The 23,609-nt window shown below is 46.6% G+C and overlaps 1 pseudogene; it reads left to right on the forward strand.

The window, feature by feature from the left end:
* The first annotated feature begins 12,852 nt into the window (after positions 1 to 12,852).
* LOC137379317 (U2 spliceosomal RNA) lies at positions 12,853 to 12,961 on the forward strand (annotated as a pseudogene).
* Positions 12,962 to 23,609: the final 10,648 nt, after the last annotated feature.

Here is a 23,609-nt window from a genome sequence, read left to right on the forward strand (position 1 = left end):
ACCATAGAAAAGTTGGTGAGGTGAGGCTGTTCTGTAATCAGCTGATATTTTCAAAATAAATTCTTTATGCGTCTGTGAAAGTGTCCCGGATGAGCATAGCTCTCAGCTCTCTCACAGCACTCATCACTAGCCCTGCTTCATGTTGTTCATGGGCAAGGTTTTCAGCAAAAACAACAACTACTAGTATCTGTATAGAATCTTTAATGTAATAAAATATTCCCAAGGCGCTTCATAGGAGTGTTATACAGCAAAACTTGACACGGAGCCATGTAAGGTGATATTAGGGCGGGAGGCCGAAAGTGTGGTCAAAGAGATAGGTTTTATAGAATGTCTTAAAGGAGGAAAGAGAGGTGAAGAGGTTTAGGGAGGGTATTCCAGAGTTTGGGGCCTAAGCAACTGAAGGCCTGGCCACCAATGGTGGAGTGATTAAAATCAGGGATGCTGAAGAGGCCAGAGTTAGAGGAGCACAGATATCTTGAAGTTTTGTGGGTCTGGAGAAGATTACAAAGGTAGGGAGGGGAAAGGCCATGGAGGGATTTGAAAACAGGGATGAGAATCATAAAGTAGAGGTATTGCTTGACCAGGAGCCAATGGAGATCAGTGAGCACAGGGCTGATGGATAAGTGGGACTTAGCGCGAGTAAGGACAGGGGCAGCAGAGTTTTGGATGTCCTCAAGTTTACGGAGAGTAGAATGTGGGAAACTGGCCAGGAGTGCATTGGAATAGACAAGGGTAGAGGTAACAAAGGCATGTGTGAGAGTTTTTGCAGCAGATGAGCTGAGACAGGGGTGAGGTTGGGCAATGTTATGGAGATGGATATAGGCAGTCTTAGTGATGTCATGGACATGTGGTTAGAAGCTCATCACGGGATCAAATATGACACCAACATTGCGAAAAGTCTGGTTCAGCCTCAGACAATTGCTAGTGAGAGGGATGGAGTCGGTAGCTCGTGAATGGAGTTTACGGCAGGGACCAAAGACAATGGCTTTGACCTTCCCAATATTTAATTGGAGAAAATTTCTGTTCATCCAGTACTGGATGTCTAGCAAGCAGTCGGATAATTTAGCAACAGTCGAGGAGTCGAGCGAGATAATGGTGAGGTAGAGCTTGGGGTTGTCAGCGTATATGTGAAAACTAAAGCTGTTCTTTCGGATGATGTCACCGAGGGCAGCAGGTGAGTCTCATGGACAAGAGGAGCTTGGAGAGAGCAGGAGGGGAGATGGATGAGAAAATAGAGAAAGATACAAGTTCAGGGCTAAGGCAGTGGGGAAGTTTAGAGGAAGTTTGGCCCAGTGCGCTAGTGGAAGGGAGGAGCGCGGCAGAGGCAGCTGATTGGATGGTCTTGATATTAGTGACAAAGAAGTCCATGAGTTCCTTGCACTTATTGTTGGAGGTGAAGGTGCAGAAGACAAGGGAGAAGGATTTAAGAAGATGGTTTGCAGTAGAGAAAAATCCGGGATTTATCTTTGCATTCCAGGAAGATCCAGGAAAAGTGAGCAGTCTTAGCAGACGAGAGCAGGACCTGAAACTGCTTTATGTGGTCCAGCCAGATCTGGTAGATGGCTAAATCAGTTGTCTGCCATATCCTTTCAAGTCTACGTCACTTGGACATAATGGAATGGAGATGGGGGCTGTACCAAGGTAATGGCCAGGGAGAGAGTATGGTTTTATTGGGGACAAGAGCATCAAAGGTGGAGGTAAGGGTCTGGTTGAGCAAATCAGTAGTAACAGAAATGTTGTGATGAATGGAGGGTCAAAAGCTAGACAGTTAGGATTTTGAAAATGCACTATAAGTGAGGCAGCTGCATTGTTACCATGATGATTCTCTGGCATCCTTCATCCCTCAGGAAATCTACCATCAGTGTTTTCTAGATAGCAAAGTTGCGAAGCACACAAATTGGTATCATAATTTGAGAGATGCTGATTAGTGCATACTGAAGGGCTTTTCAACATCCTAATGGCTCAATAATTCACATTCCCATCTTGCTATATGCTTCATTGTAGCATTCCTTTGTAGCATTGGTGGTCCTAGGAAGAGATGTAATGAACGTTGGGAGTAGTGGCTGTCCTTCATCACCCAGCAGTCAATTTTCCCCTTGTCCTTGCTGTTGAAACAGGGCTGGGACTAGTGAAGTATAAAAGTATCATGACAGCTCCCACTGTATCAGGAATTCCAGAGCAGGAGGTTGCAACTATTGTCAAATGACCAGCACATTTAGGAAATGGAAGGCTTTGTGATTGATATAAATATGGGGGTTAACCTATAAGGCACACAAAGCCAAATGGGTACATTCAATAGTCCCAACAATTCAGGGGAATCTGTAAAATTTTATTGTCCTCTCAATCATCTGTACCATGTACAAACTGCACTCACCATGCTTATGACAGAGCAATTGGAGCTAAGAAACAGCAAGGGGAAGCAAACATTGGTGGGACAAAAACAAGAAATGCTGGATTCACTCAGCAGGTCTGGCAGCATCTGTGGAAAGAGAAGCAGAGTTAACGTTTCGGGTCAGTGACCCTTCTTCGGTGGGAGTTGTTTATAGGCCACCAAACTATAATGGTAATGTTGGGCATGGTATAAATCAGGAAATTAGAGCTGTATGTAGCATCGACAATACAGTGATAATGGGTGACATTAATTTACATATAGATTGGGTAAACCTAATTAGCACTAATGCTGTGGAGGATGAATTCCTGGAGTGTGTACAAGATTGGATTCTGGAGCAGTATGTTGAAGAACAAACTAGGGATTGGGCTATTTTAGATTTAGTATTACGCATTGAGAAAGGGCTAATTGCTGTAAATCGTGACCACAATATGATATAATTCTACATTAAATTTGAAAGAGATATAGTTCATTCTGAAACTAGGGTCTTAAATCTGAACAAAGGAAACTATGAAGGTATCGGGGCAAGTTGGCTATGGTGGATTGGGAAAATACATTGAAAGATTTGACAGTAGACAGGCAATGGCTAGTATTTAAAGAAGTATTACACTGTTTACAACAAATATATATTCCTCTAAGACACAAAAAACAAACAGGAAAGGTGGATCAACCGTGGCTAATAAAAGAAGTTAAGGATTGCATTAGGTCAAAGTTAGTGGCTTCTCTAGGTTGCCAACAAAAGTGGTAAGCCTGAGGATTGGGAGCAATTTAGAGTCCAACAAAGGAGGACCAAGAAACTGATAAAGAAAGGGAAAAGAGATTATGAATGTAAGCTAGCTAGAAACATAAAGGTGCACTGTAAAAACTTCTTTAGGTATGTGAAAAGGAAATGATTAGCAAGGATGAATGTGGCTCCATTGCAGGCGGAGACAGGAGAGTTTGTGGTGGAGAATGAGAAAATGGTGAAGAGACTAAACAATTACTTTGTGTCTGTCTTCATGGAGGAAGACACAGAAAATCTCCCAGAAATACTAGGGAACCAAGGGACTTGTAAAAATGAGAAACTGAAAATAATTAGTATCAATTAAAGAAATAATACTCAAAAAGTTAATTGAATTGAAAGTTGTTAAATCCCCTGGACCAAATGAGCTATATCTCAAAGTATTGAAGGAGGTGGCTGTAGAGATAATAGATGCATTGGTGGTTATTTTTCAAAATTCTATAGATTCTGGAAGGATTCCTACAGACTCGAAAGTAGCAAATGTAACCCCACTATTTATGAAGGGAGCAAGAGAGAAAATGGAGAACTACAGACCTGTTAGTTTGATGTCAGTTTGAGGAAAAATGTTAGAATCTATTATAAAGGGTGAGATAACTATACACTTGGAAAATAATGATATGATTGGGTAGAGTCAACATGGATTTGTGAAAGGGAAATCATGTTTGACAAACCTGTTGCAGTTTTTTTTGAGGATGTTACTTGTAGCATAGATAAAGGAGAACCTGTGGATGTGGTGTATTTTGATTTTCAGAAGGCACTTTATAAGGTCCCATACAGGAGGTTAGTAAACAAAATTGAGCACATGGGATTGGGGGTAATATACTGCAATGGATTAAGAATTAGTTAACAGACAGAAATCAGAAAATAAGAATAAATGGTCATTCTCAGGATGGCAGGCTGTTACTGGTAGGGTAATGCAAGGATCAGTGCTTGGGCCACAGCTGTTTACAATCTGTATAAATGATTTAGATGTGGGGACTGTGATGAAAACCACACCTGCCAAAATGAGATATATTAATTTCGTCATATGTAACCTTATTTTTGAACTGTTACTGGACTTGAAATAACTTGTTTAAAAAGACCACAACAGTGGCTGAAAATATGGCTGCACATTTGCATTCCAAAAGACAGTTGCCTGAAGAAGACAATGGGAGTGCCTCCCTGATTTAGTTATCCAGATGGATTTTGATCAAGAGACATTGAATGAGTAAAAGCCAGCATTCCATCCCCCCCCCACCCCCAACCCCCAACCCCCACTGAGAGCGTCTAGTAAGCTTGGGGGAAATCCACAAACCTCTCCGGAGAGGTTGTTCCAAATAAAGAGCTAGTCACATAACTAACCTGCTGGCAACCTGGGGGTTTTCTGCATTATGCTACACAGAAAGGGAGAGACTGTAATTTGAAGACAACAGAGAAGGAAGATCTTTCCCTGTCTCTTTCGCTGTCTCTCTGAGTTCCAGGGACCCACGGAAGTAACACAAACCTCAAGACAGAAGACCACCAAACAAGTTTGAAAGTGTGCACTGGGCCCCAATGGACTTAACTGCAATCAAAGACTTTATATCACACCCAAAGCCAGCAACTAAACTCCAGCTATTGCTTCAAACCTTTTCTCCTTTGATTCTTTCTCCTTTTCTGTCTCTATTTGCATGTGTGTTTATCACGTATGCCTGCCAGCATGGTCACATCTAGTAGTTTTAACTGAACTAGAGTTTTAAGGTTAATAAACTTACACCTTTCCTGTTTAAATCTGACAAAACCTGTCTGGTTGATTTCTTTGCCATTGCAATTAGAGAGCAGTGAGCAAGGACTCACCAAGGGGAAGCTAAAACACAGTGTTTTAAAAATTAAACCCTGTTATGGTCAAATCAGGAAAAGGCTGAGAGGGAACCTTTAGACCCTTTTCTCACCTGGTCATAACAGAAACTTGGGGATGAACATCCCGGATTGGCCCCAGAGACAAACGAGAAATTGGAAGTGAGAAGTCAAATTGATCCCAATCAAAAAGAGAAAAGATTTCAATACAGGTTTTCTTGTGGTTATTTGTGCTATAATACTAACATGTTTGCGACTGAAGCCAGTAACTCTCCAAGCCAGGGTGAAGTAACTTGGGATAAGTTAAAGGCATTGTCTGTGGAAGAGTTGAGGAATATGGTTGAACAGTGTGGGATCACTGCCCGTGCCAAGGCTAGGAAGTCCAAATTCCTAAGACTAGTGATCAACCATTTTTCCCTCAAATCTGAAGAAGCAGAGACAGAGTTAGAAATAGATTCTGACAGGTATTGCTAGCAAAGATACAATTGGAACAGAGGAAACTTGAATTAGAAGACAGGGAAAGAGAGAGAGAGAGAGAGAGAAAGAAAGAGAGAGGAGCGAGAGAAAGAAAGACAGGAGAGAGAGAACAGAAGAAGCTTCCAGAAGGAACATGAAAGAGAGCTGAGGCCGCTTGAGTTATTTAGGGGGCGACAGAGTCTTTCTTTTTTTTCTTTAAAAAAAAAAGAAAGACTCTGTCGCCCCCTAAATAACTCAAGCGGCCTCAGCTCTCTTTCATGTTCCTTCTGGAAGCTTCTTCTGTTCTCTCTCTCCTGTCTTTCTTTCTCTCGCTCCTCTCTCTTTCTTTCTCTCTCTCTCTCTCTCTCTTTCCCTGTCTTCTAATTCAAGTTTCCTCTGTTCCAATTGTATCTTTGCTAGCAATACCTGTCAGAATCTATTTCTAGTTATTTTTCGAGTTATTTAGGGGGCGACAGAGTAACCCCAGTGAAAGCATGGAAGGTACAAGTGGTGCGGGGCTGTGTACGGGGATTGTTAACATTTTCCCAACTGATCCCAAAATTCAATGAGGGAGGCATGGAATCATTTTTTGTATCTTTTGAGAAACTTGCAAGGCAGTTAAAATGACCGGCTGAGACCTGGACTCTTCTGATGCAAAGCAAGTTCACAGGAAAAGCCCATGAGGTTTATTCCCTGTTGCCAGATGAGAGTTCATCCAATTATGAACTGACAAAAAAGTACTATCCTTGGGGCATATGAGCTAGTACCAGAGGCCTACCACCAAAACCCTCACAAACCAAGCTGATCAAACTTACCTGAAATTTGAGAGAAGTAAGCAGCTGGCTTTTGACCAGTGGTTGAGGGCTCTTAAAGTGCAGCCCAGCTGTGAAAACCTCAGAGATGCAATTTTGCTAGAGGAATTTAAAAACACTCTCCCACTCTCCATAAAGACTCATGTAGAGGAACAAAAAGTTCATAGAGCGAGGCAAGCTGCAGTTCTGGCTGATGAGTTTGTTCTAATATACAAGTCGCTTCCCCTGGGGAAAACCTTTCCTAGTCACCCCCACAAATCCGAATAGGACAAAGGGTGGGAAGGTGATGGGAGCCCAGGAAATTCCCGGAGAGAAATAAAAGCAGGAGACACTGGGGACCCTCCTCCAGCCAAAAAGGAAGGTGCTGTAAGTAGGAGTGAGACCCGGAGAGCCGTGTGCTTCCATTGTATTAAAGCAGGTCATCTAAGAGCTGACTGCTGGAAACTACAGGGAAAGCCTGTAGGGTTAATTAGGGCACACCCACTCAGTGAAGGAGAAAGGACCTTGATGGAAAGCACAGCTGAACAAGCTGTGGCTTTAACTGCAGCGATAGTGAGGCCCAGAAAACATACTTCTGTAGGTGTAGGAAAATTTAATAGGATTCCTGAAGGTTATCAGGATTTTTTGTCTGAATGCAGAATAACCCCATACCCCTTGAGTGGGGCAAGCAAGCCCATAGTAATCCTTGGGGACACAGGGGCCACTAGATAACTTTTACTGGGAAAACCATAGAACCATAGAAAAATTACAGCCCAGAAAGAGGCCATTCAGCCCGTTATGTCCGTGCCGGCTGAGAAAACTAGCCACCCAATCTAATTCTACCTTCCAGCATCTGGTCCATAGTCTTGCAGGTTACAGCACTTCAGGTGTATGTCCACGTACCTTTTAAAAGAAGTGAGGGTTTCTGCCTCCACCACCATTCCTGGCAGTGAATTCCAGACACCCACCACCCTCTGGGTGAAAAAGTTTTTCCTCATGTCCCCTCTAATCCTTCTACCTTAAATCTGTGTCCCCTGGTAATTGACCTCTCTGCTAGGGGAAACAGGTCCTTCCTGTCTACTCTATCTTGGCCCCTCATAATTTTGTACACCTCAATTAAGTCACCCCTCAGCCTCCTCTTCTAAGGAAAACAACCCTCGCCTATCCAATCTTTCTTCATAGTTGCAACTTTCAAGCCCTGGCAACATTCTTGTCAAACTCCTCTGCACTCTCTCCAGAGCAACTATGTCCTTTCCATAATGTGGCGACCAGAACTGTACGCAATACTCCAACTGTGGCCGAACCAGCATTTTATACAGTTCCAGAATTACATCCCTGCTTTTGTATTCTGTACCTCAGCTAATAAAGGAAAGCATTCCATAAGCCTTCTTCACCACTTTATCTACCTGTCCTGCCACCTTTAGGTACCTGTGGACATGCACTCCAAGGTCTCTCACTTCTTCTACCCCTCTCAATATCCTCCTGTTTATTGTGTATTCCCTCGCTTTATTTGCCCTCTCCAAGTGCATTACCTCACACTTAATCTGGATTGATTTCCATTTGCCACTTTTCCGCCCACTCAGCCAAACCATTGATATCATTCTGGAGTCTACAGCCATCCTCTTCACTATCAACTACATGGCCAATTTTTGTGTCATCAGCAAATTTCCCAATCATGCCTCCACATTTAAGTCCAAATCATTAACATATACCACAAACAGCAAGGGACCCAACACTGAGCTCTATGGAATGCAACTGGAAACTGCTTTCCATTCACAAAAACATCCGTCGACTACTACCCTTTGCTTCCTGTCACTGAGTCAATTTTGGATCCAACCTACCACATTCCCCTGTATCCCACAGGCTTTCATCTTACTGACCTGTCTGCCATGCGGGACCTTGTCAAATGCCTTACTAAAATCCATGTAGACAACATCCACTGCACTAACCTCATCAATCCTTCCTGTTACGTCCTCAAAGAATTCAATTAAGTTAGTAAGACATGACATTCCCTTAACAAATCCATGCTGACTATCCCTGATCAGTCTGTGCCTTTCTAAGTGACACTTTATCCTGTCCCTCAGAATTGATTCTAATAATTTACCCACCTCCGAGTTCAGACTGACCGGACTATAATTATTTGGCCTATCCCTCGCACCCTTTTTAAACAGACCTCCAATCCTCTGGTACCTCGCCTGTATCCAGTGAGGATTTGAAGATGATCGTTAGCGCATCCTCTATTTCCTCCCTGGCTTCCTTTAACAACCTGGGATGCAATCCATCCGGCCCTGGTGATTTATCCACTTTCAAGGATGCCATACCCTCTAGTACTTCCTCCCTCATTATGCTAATCGTATCTAATATTTCACGCTCCTCTTTTACTACAATGTCTGCATCATCCCTCTCCTTTGTGAAGACAGAGGCAAAAAACTCATTAAGAACCCCGCCCACATCATCTACATCCATGTGTAAGTTCCCTTGTACATCTCTAAAAAGCCCTACCCTTTCCTTAGTTATCCTCTTGCTCTTAATGTACTAATAAAACATCTTTGGGTTTACCTTGATTTTACCTGCCAATATTTTTTCATGTCCTCTCTTTGCTTTTCTAATTTTCTTTTTTACTTCATCCCTGCACTTTCTATACTCCTGTAGGCTTTCTAAAGTATTAAGTTTTTTATAATCGTCATAAACTTTCTTTTTCTGCTTCAACGTACCCTGTAAGCCTCTAGCTAACCAGGGGGCTCTAGAATTGGGTGTACCACCCTTTATCTTTGTGGGGACATGCCTACACTGTGCCTGTTGAATTTCGCTTTTGAAAGCCTCCAACTGGTTTGCCACTGAATTTCCTTCCAGTAGCTATATCCAGTCCACTTTTGCCAGATCGCCTCTCAGTTTCATAAAATTTGTCTTCCCCCAATTTAGAACTTTAACTCCTGTCTTCTTTTTGTCCTTTCCCATGATTATGCTAAAACGAACTGTATTATGATTGCCATCTCCAAAATGGTCACCCACTGCTACTTCATCTACTTGCTCAGCTTCATTACCGAAGACTAATCTAGAATTGCTCCCCGTCTCGTTGGCCTGTTATATGCTGGCTAAAAATGTTCTATTGAATGCAGTTCATGAATTTTGTGCCCTCTGTGCCCTTCACACTGTTTGCATCCCAGTTGATATTCGGCTAGTTGAAATCCCCAATTGTTATTGCCTATAGTTTTTACACTCAGAAATGTGCCGACATATTTGTTTCTCTATCTCCCTCTCACTATTTGGGGGTCTATAGTACACTCCTAGTAGTGTGGCTGCCCCTTTTTTATTTCTGATCTCCACCAATATGGCCTCATTTGATGTCATATGATATCATCCCTCCTCAAAGCTGTTATTGATTCCTTAACCAATAATGCTACACCCTCTCCATTTTTAACCTCCTTTCTATCCTGCCTGAAAACTCTATATCCAGGGATTTGAGCTGCCATTCTTGCCCCACTTTAAGCCACATTTCCGTAATAGCAACAATATCATGTTGCCGTGTGTCTATCTGTGCCCTCAGCTCTTCCACTTTATTTACTATGCTCCTTGCATTTAAATAAATACCTTTTAACACTGTCAAATTCCTGTGCTGCACACTTTTTACCCTTTGCTTATTCTGTCTTTCCAAGTCATTTGCTAATTTTCTGCCTTCTGTTCCTTGGCCTGAAATTGTCCTATCTGAAACTGCCCTCAGGTTCCCATTCCCCTGTCAATCTCGTTTAAACCATCCCCAACAGCACTAGCAAACCTTCCTGCAAGGATATTCGTCCGAGTCCTGTTCAGGTGTAGAACGTCCGGCTTGTACAAGTCCCACCTTCCCCAGAACTGGTCCCAATGCTCCAGAAATCTGAAGCCCTCCCTCCTGCACCATCTCTCGAACCACGCATTTATTTGGTGTATTCTCCTATTTCTATACTCACTGGCACGTGGCCTTGGGAGTAATCCCGAGATTACTACCCTTGAGGTCCTGCTTGCTAATCTCTTTCCTAACTTCCTAAACTCAGCCTGCAGGACCTCATCCCTCTTTCTTCCTATATAGTTGGTACCAATGTGGACCACGACCTCTGGCTGTGCACCCTCGCCCTCCAGAATGCCCTGTAGCCGCTCAGTGATATCCATGACCCTTGCACCAGGGTGGCAACATACCATCCTGGAATCACGTCTGCGACCACAGAAACGCCTATCTTTTCCCCTAACTACAGAATCCCCAGCACTATTGCTCTCTTGTCTTTTGTCCTCCCTCCCTGCACAGCTGAACTACCCATGGTGCTCTGGTCATGACTCAGCTATTCACAATATGAATGATTTAGATGAGGGAACTAAATGTAATATCTCCAAATTTGCAGATGACACAAAACTGGGTGGGAGGGTGAGTTGTGAGGAGGATGCAGAGAGGCTTCAGGGTGATATGGACAAGTTGAGTGAGTGGGCAAATGCATGGCAGATGCAATATAATGTGGATAAATGTGAGGTTATCCACTTTGGTAGCAAAAATAGGAATGCAGATTATTATCTGAACGGCTATAAACTGAGAGAGGAGAAGATGCATCGAGACCTGGGTGTTCTCGTACACCAGTCACTGAAGGTAAGCATGCAGGTGCAACAGGCAGTAATAAAGGCAAATGGTATGTTGGCCTTCATAGCGAGAGGATTCGAGTGCAGGAGCAGGGATGTCTTGCTGCAATTATACAGGGCCTTGGTGAGGCCACACCTGGAATATTGTGTGCAATTTTGGTGTCCTTATCTGAGGAAGGATGTTCTTGCTATAAAGGCAGTGCAGCGAAGGTTTACCCGACTGATTCCTGGGATGGTGGGACTGATGTATGAGGAGAGATTGAGTCGGTTAGGATTATATTCGCTGGAGTTCAGAAGAATGAGGGGGGATCTCATAGAAACCTATAAAATTCTAACAGGACTTGACAGGGTAGATGCAGGAAGGATGTACCCGATGGTGGGGGAGTCCAGAACCAGGGGTCATAGTCTAAGGATACGGGGTAAACCTTTCAGGACTGAGATGAGGAGAAATTTCTTCAGCCAGAGAGTGGTGAGCCTGTGGAATTCGGTACCACAGAAAGCAGTTGAGGCCAAAACATTGTATGTTTTCAAGAAGGAGTTAGATATAGCTCTTGGGGCGAAAGGGATCAAAGGATATGGGGGGAAAGCGGGAACAGGTTACTGAGTTGGATGATCAGCCATGATCATAATGAAGGGCGGACACAGGCTCGAAGGGCCAAATGGCCCATTTCTGCTCCTATTTTCTATGTTTCTATGACATTCGCTGCACTTTCCAGAGGAACCCTCTCTCCCATCAGTACTCAGAACTGAATACTAGTTAGAAAGTGGGATGTTCTCCAGGGTCTCCTGCACTACCTGCCTTGACCTTCTTGTCTGTCTGACAGCCACCCAGTCTCTCTCTGCCTGCGCTCTCTAAGCTCTGGGGTGACTACCTCCTGAAAATGCTATCCACATAGTTCTTTGCCTCGCGGATGCACCAGTGACTCCAGCCGCTGCTCGAGTTCTGAAACCTGGAGCTCAAGCTTCTGCAGCCGGTGACGCTTCCTGCAGATGTGTTTATAAGGACCCATGGTGCGTCCACGACTTCCCACATACCACAGGAGGCACATTCCACTTGGTCAAGCTGCCCTGCAATACCTTCGCAAAAAAATGTTTTTTTATAAAGCTAATGTAATTAGTAGAATAACTTACCAATTACTTGCCAATCAGCTTCTTCCCCTGTACCGTGGAGGTTGAAAAAAGCAAAAAAGAGACCAAAGAGCACCTCTTTCCCCTAGTCAGTAAAATCCCTCACACAAAACTCACAGCCTTACTAAATTAAAAGCAAAATACTGCGGATGCTGGAAATCTGAAATAAAAACAAGAAATGCTGGAAATACTCAGCAGGTCTGGCAGGATCTGTGGAGAGAGAAGCAGAGTTAACATTTCAGGTCAGTGACCCTTCTTCAGAACCTTCACAGCCCTACTATCTGTCCAAATAGCACAATTCTAATTAATTAGTAATTATTAGTAAATTGCACTAACTAAAAACCTTACTAGTACCAACCTTACCACTCACAAGGTAGCTATTTGAGGGTTTAAAAGGAAACTAACTTTTTTTTCTGTTTTTTTTAAAGAAAAGGCCTGACCTTTCCCCCCAGAGAGTACAGTAAATACCAGAATGGTGGTAAATGTTATTGGCGGGCAGTGTACACCTGTACCTTTACATAGGGTGCATTGGAGTGCGACCTAGTTTTGGGACTGGTGACCGTAGGGAATTTCCCTAGTTTGCCTGTGGACGGGTTGACCTGCTCCTAGGTAATGATCTGGCGGGGGTGAAGGTGGTAGCTCCCCCAGTAGTGAAAGAGAGACTGCAGGAGGTCAGAGAGACAGGGCAGTGGCAGGAGACGGTCCCCAGCAGTTCCCCTACATGTGTCGTGAATCGGGCCATGATCAAACCAGCTTTCCCAGAGGAGACTGAATTAGCATTGCAGACAGATGACCATGAGGTATGTCTGTCTGAGACTGTCTTTGGAAAGTTAGAGCACCGCCTCACCTTATCTCAAAGCTGTTCTACTCCACAGTTTCATTTCATTCGCATCGCTTCTCGGCCTTTTGGCTAAGATCAAGTGTAGTATCTGTTCTTATCAGTGCTTATTTGATTGAGAAGAGACCATGATCATTGCCTTTTGATCCTGGGGAAGCTTTGAGTAAAATGGCTATAACCAATTTTCGAGCTTCGAGCCAGGGAGTGCGCAACACCGTTCGGGTGGTCGTGAAGGACAAGGAAGGAGATGCACCGGTCGATCGCGCCTTCTTCATCAAGAAAATTCTCTTCGATTGCTGCGGATTTCAAGCGACGGACGTCTTCTGCCTGCAGGATTTCCCCAGCAGTGGATACTTCGACGTGACGTTCCGGAACGTGGCGGGATGCATCAAGTTCCTGAAGGCGTTCAAGGATAAAGGGGACCGGGCTCCACTGTCGATCCTCACAGTGGAGCCGCTCTTCACGCTTCCGTCACAACTGCAAGGAGGAAGGCCATCAGACCAAGGACTGTAAGCAGACTAAGTGTTGCAACTTGTGTGGTGCGGCAGGCCATCTCTACAAGACCTGCCCCAAACGTTGTCTCAGCTATGCTCAGGCGGCAAGGTCCAAGGAATGGCCGGGCGAAGGTTCGACGAAGGCGTCCGCTGTTCGAAAGGAGACCAGCAACCTTCTCCGCAGTGAGGAACTTCAACCTGAGAAGGAAGGGGAGGCGGCTGAAACCAACGACCCAGCACCTACCCAGCGCCCGGAAACCCCTCCTCCACAGACAGAATCAATGGAGGAGGAGGCAGCAGATGGACAAACAGGTCAGTGGCAAGTGGTCCAGAGGAAAACCACAAAGAAAAAACATCCCAAAGCCACCACCCAAACCAGTGGCAAGAGGAGGCTCTCTTCTGAATCAGACTGCAACAACTCCTCTTCACTGGACGGGGAAATGCTGGAACGACAGCCCCTTCAAAAGAGGCGGCAGAACTCCGAGATGGATGATAAAGCATCCCAGCCCCCGGGCACTGGAAGCTGTGATGGGCCCGGCGTGCCCCAACCCCAATTCCCCACACGTAACGACGTGGCCAACGCATCTCAGCTCCGGGACACCGGGAGCAAAGACACGTCTGGCGCACCTGAGCTCCGGGAGACCGGGAGCTGTGATGTTTTCGAGGAGGAACAGATGGAAGCAGCTGAGGACAACCCAATGCTCTCTGCCTACAAGACCCCCCCGATGTCACCCGAGCGGCACAAACCCTGCATGAAAAATCAGGAGGGGTTTCTGAGCCCAACCAACGTGAAACTGCTTGCGCATACGATGGGTATGCAGGAACGTCCCGAAGGGGAAGGACTGGGACGAGCGAGGACAAATGGTATGGGAAGCAACAACTAATTTTTAGTTAAAAATGGGTATAAGAATTGCTTCCATTAATGTGCGTAGCATTAAATCGACTACGCGATGTGTTTCAACCTTGGATTACCTTGCCAAGGTCAAAGCTGACCTACTGTTTCTGCAGGAGTGTGGAATACCACACCTCAGCACCTACAGGCAGTGGTCGCGATGGTGGTCCCACGGGCCATCGATCTGGTCGGGGGGTAATGACTGCCGTTCCTCCGGCCTGGGTATTCTGCTGCGGGGAGGTAACTTCACCATCTCCGAAGTTAAGGAGGTGGTGGGCGGTCGCCTCCTCGTAGCAGACGTGATGTACAACAACGCTCCGCTCCGGTTGATCAACGTGTACGCCCCGGTACAACGCAGCGAGCGGCTGACCGTCTTCCAGCAGCTCCCACTGCTGCTGGCGACGTCCAGGCCGGTCATCCTAGGCGGTGACTTCAACTGCATCATCGATGCGGCTGGACGATCCGGCAGTGACGACAGCAAACTGGACGCTACGTCCAGATTCCTAATAGAAACAGTTAAGGATGCCAAACTGCACGACGTCTTCAGCAAACCTGCAGACGGAGCGCAGCGCAGATACACATGGTCAAGATCGGACGGGTCTGCCCGTTCCAGGATTGACTTCCTGTTTGTGTCCCGTGCGGTCACGGTCGGATCCACCGACGTCAAGCCGGTGTTCTTCTCCGACCACTGCCTCTTACCGGCCGACTGTCACTTACAGGACGACCAGCGGGTTGGCAGAGGGACGTGGAAGCTCAATGCGACACTGCTGACCCCAGAGAACGTTGAGGAACTCAAAAGGGATTACAATGGTTGGAGGACCGTGAAACCCCTCTTTGAGTCTCCAGTTCACTGGTGGGAAGCGATTAAGGAGAACATCAAGAGGTTCTTCATCCACAAAGGTGTTCAGAAGGCGAGAGAGAGACAGAGGGAACTGTCCCGACTCCAGAAAATTATGCAAAATCTTCTCCGGTTGCAGTCAATGGGGGTCGAGGTCAAGGAGGACCTCCAAGAGGTGAAGAGCCAGCAGGCCTCGCTCTTTGCCAAGGAGGCCTCCAAGATCATCTTCCGGTCCAGAGTCCGCTCCATCGAGCAGGATGAGACGTGCTCGCGTTACTTCTTCCAAAAGGTACACAGAGAGAGCTCTGTTATCAGCAGCCTGAAGGAAGAAGATGGCTCGGTAACGTCTTCACAGCCCGACATACTCAGGATCAGCAAATCCTTTTATGCTGGGCTGTATGACGCGAAGCCCACAGACAGCAGAGCCTCCCAGTCCTTCCTGTCATCTATCACAGAGGTCTTAGATGACAGCAGGAGGGAGGGACTGGACAAGCCGCTAACTCTGGACGAGCTGACAAAGGCCGTCGAGTCTTTCGAGACGAGTAAAACTCCCGGGAGCGACGGCTTACCGGTCGAGTTGTACTCGGTCCTGTGGGACTGGGTCGGCCCAGACCTGCTGGAAGTATACGAGAGTATGCTCCTGGCCGGCAGCATGTCAGAATCCATGAGAAAAGGCATCATCACCCTCATTTACAAGCAGAAGGGGGAGAGGGCAGAAATCAGAAATTGGCGGCCCATCTCACTGCTTAATGTTGATTACAAGATTCTGTCCAAAGTCATAGCCAGTCGAGTCAAGTCTGCTCTGGAGTTGGTGATTCACCCCGATCAGACCTGTACTGTACCCGGCAGGAAGATCTCTGATAGTCTCGCGCTACTCAGGGATACGATCGCCTACGTACGGGACAGGAGGGTGGACACCTGCCTCATCAGCCTGGACCAGGAGAAGGCTTTTGACAGGATATCGCACACCTACATGATGGACGTGCTTTCCAAAATGGGGTTTGGGAAGGGAATCTGCAATTGGATCCAACTGCTCTACACAAACATCAGTAGCGCAGTGTCAATCAACGGGTGGGAATCTGAAAGTTTCCCGATCAAATCTGGAGTTAGACAGGGCTGTCCTCTGTCCCCGGTCTTGTTTGTTTGCTGTATTGAACCCTTTGCTGAGTCTATTAGGAAGGATGCGAGCATAAGAGGGGTGACAATCCCAGGCAGCGGAGGCACTCAGGTCAAAACCTCCCTGTACATGGATGACGTCGCCGTCTTCTGCTCGGATCCGCTGTCCGTGCGCAGACTGATGAGCATCTGCGACCAGTTCGAACTGGCCTCGGGAGCCAAAGTTAACCACGGCAAGAGCGAGGCCATGTTCTTTGGGAACTGGGCTGACCGATCCTTTGTCCCCTTCACCGTCAGGTCAGATTACCTGAAGGTGCTGGGGATATGGTTTGGAAGGGCCGGGGCGTGCACCAAGACATGGGAGGAGCGAGTAGCCAAGGTACGACAAAAGTTGGGCATGTGGGGGCAGCGATCTCTCTCCATTGTGGGTAAGAACCTGGTCATCAGGTGCGAGGCGCTCACGTTGTTGCTCTACGTGGCGCAGGTCTGGCCCATACCCCACTCCTGCGCCGTGACAGTCACCCGAGCCATTTTCCGCTTCGTCTGGGGATCTAAAATGGACCGGGTCCGGAGGGACACGATGTTCAAATCTCTGGACATGGGCGGGAAAAATGTACCCAACGCGGCCCTCATCCTGATGACCACCTTCGTGTGCGGCTGCATCAAGCTATGTGTAGATCCCCAGTACGCAAACTCCAAGTGTCACTACGTGCTGAGGTTCTATCTGTCCCCGGTGTTGCGAAGGATGGGCCTGGTCACATTGCCGCGGAACACACCATGCAGTTGGGCGGCGCCGTACCACCTATCCTTCGTGGAGCAGTTTCTGCGGAAAAACACCTTTGACCACCGGTCCATCAGGCAGTGGTCTGCACGGAATGTCCTCGAGGCCCTACGGGAAAAGGAAACGGTGGATCCTGTCGGATGGTTCCCCGAGCAGACCGTCAAAGTCATTTGGCGGAATGCCTCATCACCAGAACTTTCAAACAAGCACCAAGACGTAGCTTGGCTGGTGGTGAGAAGGGCCCTCCCCGTCAGATCCTTCATGCACACCCGAAGTCTCGCCCCCTCCGCACAGTGCCCCCGCGTTGGCTGTGGTGGGGAAGAGACGGTCGCCCACCTCCTCCTGGAATGTGCCTTTGCAAAGCAGGTGTGGAAAGAGATGCAGTAGTTTTTGTCAAGGTTCATCCCAAGCAGCTCTGTAACACAGGAGTCTGTGCTCTACGGGCTGTTCCCAGGGACGCACACCGAGACAAACATCAACTGCTGCTGGAGGACTATCAATTCGGTGAAAGACGCCCTTTGGTCTGCCCGAAACTTGCTGGTCTTCCAGCACAAAGAGTTGTCCACCACCGAATGTTGCAGACTGGCACATTCCAAGGTCCAGGACTACGTGCTGAGGGACGCACTAAAGCTTGGGGCAGCCGCAGCAAAGGCTCAATGGGGAAAGACCACAGTGTAAGGTTCCCCCACCAAGCTGGACTGAGGGGCTGGAACCATGGGAAGCCCCTCGAACTGTACCGTTAATATTCTCAATTGCTGTAAATGTAAAACTGTAATTGACATGACAATTGTGAAACGGAAGGGTTGGGAAGAAACTCATGACATTATTGAAAGAAACTGATCTCTTTTGCAATGTTTGTATTTTTTCGTGCTGTTTGGAAACTGTTTGGCAATGTAATTTTTACAGATTTTTATGAATAAAGTATATTTTGGAAATAAAAAAAAAAAAATTTCATCCTTCGTCTTATCTGACGCATTAACAAAAAACTTTTTTTCTCCCTTTCAGGTGTTAAGGAACGCAAGCTCCAGCAGCTGATGGGGACTAATGCCCCTCCAGATCCTTCTTCCCCTTCACTTCCCTCTGACCCCATCCCTTCTGATCTGACTCCTTGCCGTGTATTCACTATACCCTCTGACCTCCCCCTCTCTGATGCTGAACGTTCTGTACTCAGCAAAGGACTCGACTTTATCTCCTCACGCCCCCACCTCAATCAGTTTCACACTCGGCATGACGTTGAGCTCTTCTTCCGTCGCCTCCACCTCTGGGCTCACTTCTTTGACCAGGAATCCTCCCCCCGATCAGCAGACCCATTCACCTACCTCCAGCATTCTCCCTCTACCTGGACCCCTCCCCTGGCCTCTTACCCGCTCTTGATCTTTTCATTGAAAACTGTCGGCGAGACATTGGTCATCTCAATTTCTCTGCCCCCCCCTCACTCACTCTAACCTGTCCCCCTCTGAACTTGAGGCACTCCGTTTCTCTCAGTTCTAACCCCGACATTGTCATCAAACCTGCAGACAAGGGTGGTGCTGTTGTTGTATGGCATACCGACCTCTACCTTGTAGAGGCTCAGTGCCAACTTTCAGACACTTCTTCCCACCTCCCCCCCCGGACCATGACCCCACCACCGAACATCAAGCGACTGTTCACAGGACTGTCACTGACCTCATCTCCTTTGGAGATCTTCCCTTTCCAGCTTCAAACCTCATAGTCCCACAACCCCGGACAGCCCGCTTCTACCTCCTTCCCAAAATCCACAAACAGGACTGTCCCGGCAGACCCATTGTGTCAGCCTGTTCCTGCCCCACTGAACTTATTTCTTCCTATCTTAACTGTATCTTTTCTCCACTGGTCCAGTCTGTTCCCACCTACATCCGTGACTCTTCTGACGCCCCACTTCATTTTGACAATTTCCAGTTTCCTGACCCCAACTGCCTCCTCTTCACTATGGATGTCCAATCTCTCTACACCTCCATCCCCCACCAGGATGGTTTGAGGGCTCTCCGCTTCTTCCTGGAACAGAGGCCCAACCAGTCCCTATCCACCGCCACCATCCTCCGCCTGGCTGAACTTGTTTTCACATTGAACAACTTTTCCTTCAACTCCACTCACTTCCTTCAAGTAAAAGGTGTTGCTATGGGTACCCGCATGGGTCCTAGTTATGCCTGTCTTTTTGTGGGATATGTCAAACATTCCTGTTCCAGTCCAACTCAGGCCCCCTCACCCAACTCTTTTTCCGGTACATTTATGACTGTATCGGTGCCATTTCCTGCTCCCGCCCCGAACTGGACAACTTTACCAACTTTGCTTCTAATTTCCACCCTTCTCTCAGCTTTACATGGTCCATCTCCGACACTTCCCTTCCCTTCCTCAAATTCTCTGTCTCCATCTCTGGAGATAGGCTGTCTGGTAATATCCATTATAAGCCCACTGACTCCCACAGCTACCTCGACGACACTTCTTCACACCCTGCCTCCTGTAAGGACTCCATTCCATTCTCCCAGTTTCTCCGTCTCCGACGCATCTGCTCTGATGATGCTACCTTCCATGACAGCACTTCTGATATGTCTTCCTTTTTCATCAACCGAGGATCCCCCCCCACCACTGTGGTTGACAGGGCCTTCAACCATGTCCGGCCCATTTCCCGCACCTGTACCCTCATCCCTTCCCCTCCCTCCCAGAACTGCGATAGGGTTCCCCTTGTCCTCACTTTCCACCCCATCAGCCTCCATATCCAAAGGATCATCCGCTGCCATTTCTGCCACCTCCTGCATGATGCCACTACCAAACGCATCTTCCCCTCCCTTCCCCTGTCAGCATTCCGAAGGGATCGGTCCCTCCACGACACCCTGGTCCACTCCTCCATTACCCCCACCACCTCGTACCCTTCCCATGGCACCATCCCCTGCAGTAGCAGGAGGTGTAATACCTGCCCATTTACCTCCTCTCTCCTCACTATCCCAGGCCCCAAACACTCCTTTCAGGTGAAGCAGCGCATTACTTGTACTTCTTTCAATGTAGTATACTGTATTCGCTGCTCACAATGTGGTCTCCTCTTCATTGAGGAGACCAAACGCAGACTGGGTGACCGCTTTGTGGAATACCTCCGCTCAGTCCAAAAGCATGCCCCGAGCTTCCAGTTGCTTGCCATTTCAACACTTCCCCCCAGCTCTCATGCTCACACCTCTGTCCTGGGATTGCTGCAGTGTTCCAGTGAACATCAAAGCAAGCTCGAGGAACAGCATCTCATTTACCGATTAGGCATACTGCAGCCTGCCGGACTCAACATTGAGTTCAATCATTTCAGCCCCCCATTTTACTTTTACTTTTAGTTATTTTTTCTTTTTTCTTTAAAAAAAATTTTTTTTGTGTTTATTCTATTTTATTTTATTTTACCTTAGTTTGTTCAGTTTGCCTACCCACTGTTTTTTCATGTTTGTGTTGTGGCTGTTCAGTTTTCAGTCCATTAACACCCTATCTGTACTAATGCTTTGTCTTTCAACACACCATTAACATATTGTTTCCTTTGCTCCATGACCTTCTGGTCAGTTATTCTCTGTGACCTTGTCCTATCTACACTTTCTCCTTTGTTATCTTTTGCCCCACTCCTGCTTTACTTGCTTAAAACCTTTCACCTTTCTAATATCTGCTCGTTTGAAGAAGGGTCACTGACCTGAAAAGTTAACTCTGCTTCTCTCTGCACAGATGCTGCCAGACCTGCTGAGTATTTCCAGCATTTCTCATTTTTATTTCAGATTTCCAGTATCCGCAGTATTTTGCTTTTATTATTAATGGATAAGATGAATCTTCCCTAGCTGAGGCTCAGCAAGCTGACCCAGTGATGAGTTAGCATAGGCTGCCCAGTCTGAAATTGAAGCAGAGGGAGTCCCTGATTGCTACTATTTAAAGAATGAGGTACCGATGAGGAAATGGAGTTCTACTCAGAGACCTGAGAGAAGGGAGTGGACAGTAGTTCCCCAGTTAATGGTGCCGGAGAGAAATATTTAAGAATAGCCCATGAGATTACAGTGGCTGTACATGTTGGTATACAAAAAACCAAAGCCTGCATTAGACAGTGGTTTGACTGGCCAAAACGCCACAAAGATGTGGTGGAGTACTGTAGGAGTTGCTACATGAGCCAGGTTGAGGAGAAACCCCAACCCACATTGAAATCTGCACCCCTAATTCCTGTACCGGCTTTTGGGAAATCCTCCAGCAGAGTCATAGAGTTATACAGCACAGAAACAGGCCCTTTGGCCCATCGTGTCTTTGCCAGCCATCAAGCACCTTTCTAATCCCATTTTCCAGCATTTGGCTTGTAGCCTTGTATGCTATGGTGCTTCAAGTGCTCATCTAAATACTTCTTAAATGTTGTGAGGGTTCCTGCCTCTACCACCTCTTCAGGCAGTGTGCTCCAGATTCCAGCCACCTTCTGAGTGAAAACATTTTTCCTCAAATCCCCTCTAAACCTCCTGCCCCTTACCTTAAATCTATGACTCCTGGTTATTGACCCCTCTGCTAAGGGAAAAGGTTTCTTCCTATCTAACCTATCAATGCCCCTCATAATTTTGTATACCTCAATCATATATCCCCTCAGCTTTCTCTGCTCTAAGGAAAACAACCCTAGCCTTTTCAGTCTCTCTTCATAGCTGAAATGCTCCAGCCCAGGCAACGTCCTGATGAATCTCCTCTGCACCCTCTCCAGTGCAAACACATCCTTCCTATAGTGTGGTGCCCAGAACTGAACACAGTACTCCAGCTGTGGACTAATAGCATTTTATACAGCTCCATCATAACCTCCCTGCTCTTATATTCTGTGCCTTGGCTAATAAAGACAAGTATCCCATATGCCTTCCTAACCACCTTAGCTGCTGCCTTCATTGATCTATGGACAAGTACACCAAGGTCCCTCTGATCCTCTGTACTTCCTAGGGTCGTACCATCCATTGTATATATCCTTGCCTTGTTAGTCTTCCCAAAATGCATCAACTCACACTTCTCAGAATTAAATTCCATTTGCCACTTCTCCGCCCATTTTACCAGCCCATCTATATCGTCCTGTAATCTAAGGCTTTCCTCCTCTCTATTTACAACACCACCAATTTTCGTGTCATCTGCGAGCTTACTGATCATATCTCCTGTATTCATTAATGTACACTACAAACAGCAAGGGACCAGCACCGATCCCTGTGGTATACCATTGGTCACAGGCTTCCACTCACAAAAACAACCCTTGATCATCACCCTCTGCCTCCTGCCACTAAGCCAATTTTGGATCCAATTTGCCAAATTGCCCTGGATCCCATGGGCTCTTTCCTTCTTAACCAGTCTTCCATGCGGAACTGATCAAAATTCTTACTGACGTCCATGTAGACTACATCAACTGCTTTACCCTCATCTACACATCTAGTCACCGCCTCGAAAAATTCAATCAAGTTAGTTAGACACGATCTCCCCCTGACAAAGCCATTCTGACTATCCCTGATTAATCCCTGCCTCTCCAAGTGGAGATTAATCCTGTCCCTTAGAATTCTTTTGAATAGTTTCCCAACCACTGATGTTAGACTCACCAGCCTGTAATTACCTGGTTTATCCCTGATACCCTTCTTGAATAATGGTTCCACACTCGCAGTCCTCCAATTCTCTGGTACCTCTCCTGTGGCCAGAGAGGATTTGAAAATTTGTGTCAGAGCCCCTGCTACCTCCTCCCTTGCCTCACATAACAGCCTGGGATACACCCCATCTGGGCCTGGGGATTTATCCACTTTTAAGCCCGCTAAAACATCTAATTCTTCCTCCGTTTCAGTGCTAATATGTTCAAGTATATCACAATTCCCCCTCCCTGATCTCTGCACCTTCATCGTCCTTCTCCATAGTGAACACAGATGGAAAGTAATAATTAAAACCTCACCTATGTCCTGCGGCTCCACACACAGATTGCCACTTTGGTCCCTAATGGGCCCTACTCTTTCCTTTGTTATCCTCTTGCCCTTAATATATTACTAAAACGCCTTAGGATTTTCCTTTATCTTTCCTGCCAGTGTTTTTTCATGTCCCCTCTTTGGTCTCCTAATTACTTTTTTAAGTACCCCCTACACTTTCTATACTCCTCTAGTGTCTCCGCTGTTTACAGCGCTCTGAATCTGCCATAAGCCTTCTTTATTTCACTGATCCAATCCTGTATACCTTTGACATCCAGGGTTCCCTGGACCTGTTGGTCCTACCCTTCACCTTAACGGGTACATGTTGGCTCTGAACACTCACTATTTCCTCTTTGAATGACTCCCACTGGTCTGATGTAGACTTTCCTACAAGTAGCTGCTCCCAGTCCACCTTGCCCAGATCCTGTTTTATCATATTAAAATCGGCCTTCCCCCAATTCTGTACCTTTCTTTCCAGTCCATCTTTGTCCTTTTCCATAACTACCTTAAATCTTACAGAGTTATGGTCACTATCCCTGAAATGCTCCCCCACTGACACTTCTACCACTAGTCCGGTTTCATTCCCTAGGATTCGGTCCAGTACTGCCCCTTGTAGGACTTTCTACGTACTTGCTCAAAAAACTCTCTATGCATTTTAAGAATTCCGCCCCCTTTAAGCCTTTTGCACTATGACTATCCCTGTTGATGTTGGGGAAGTTGAAATCCCCTACTAATATTACCTTATTATTTTTACACCTCTCTGAGAT

The sequence above is a fragment of the Heterodontus francisci genome, chromosome 17, assembly GCF_036365525.1.
Source record: "Heterodontus francisci isolate sHetFra1 chromosome 17, sHetFra1.hap1, whole genome shotgun sequence".
Classification (NCBI taxonomy): Eukaryota; Metazoa; Chordata; class Chondrichthyes; order Heterodontiformes; family Heterodontidae; genus Heterodontus; species Heterodontus francisci.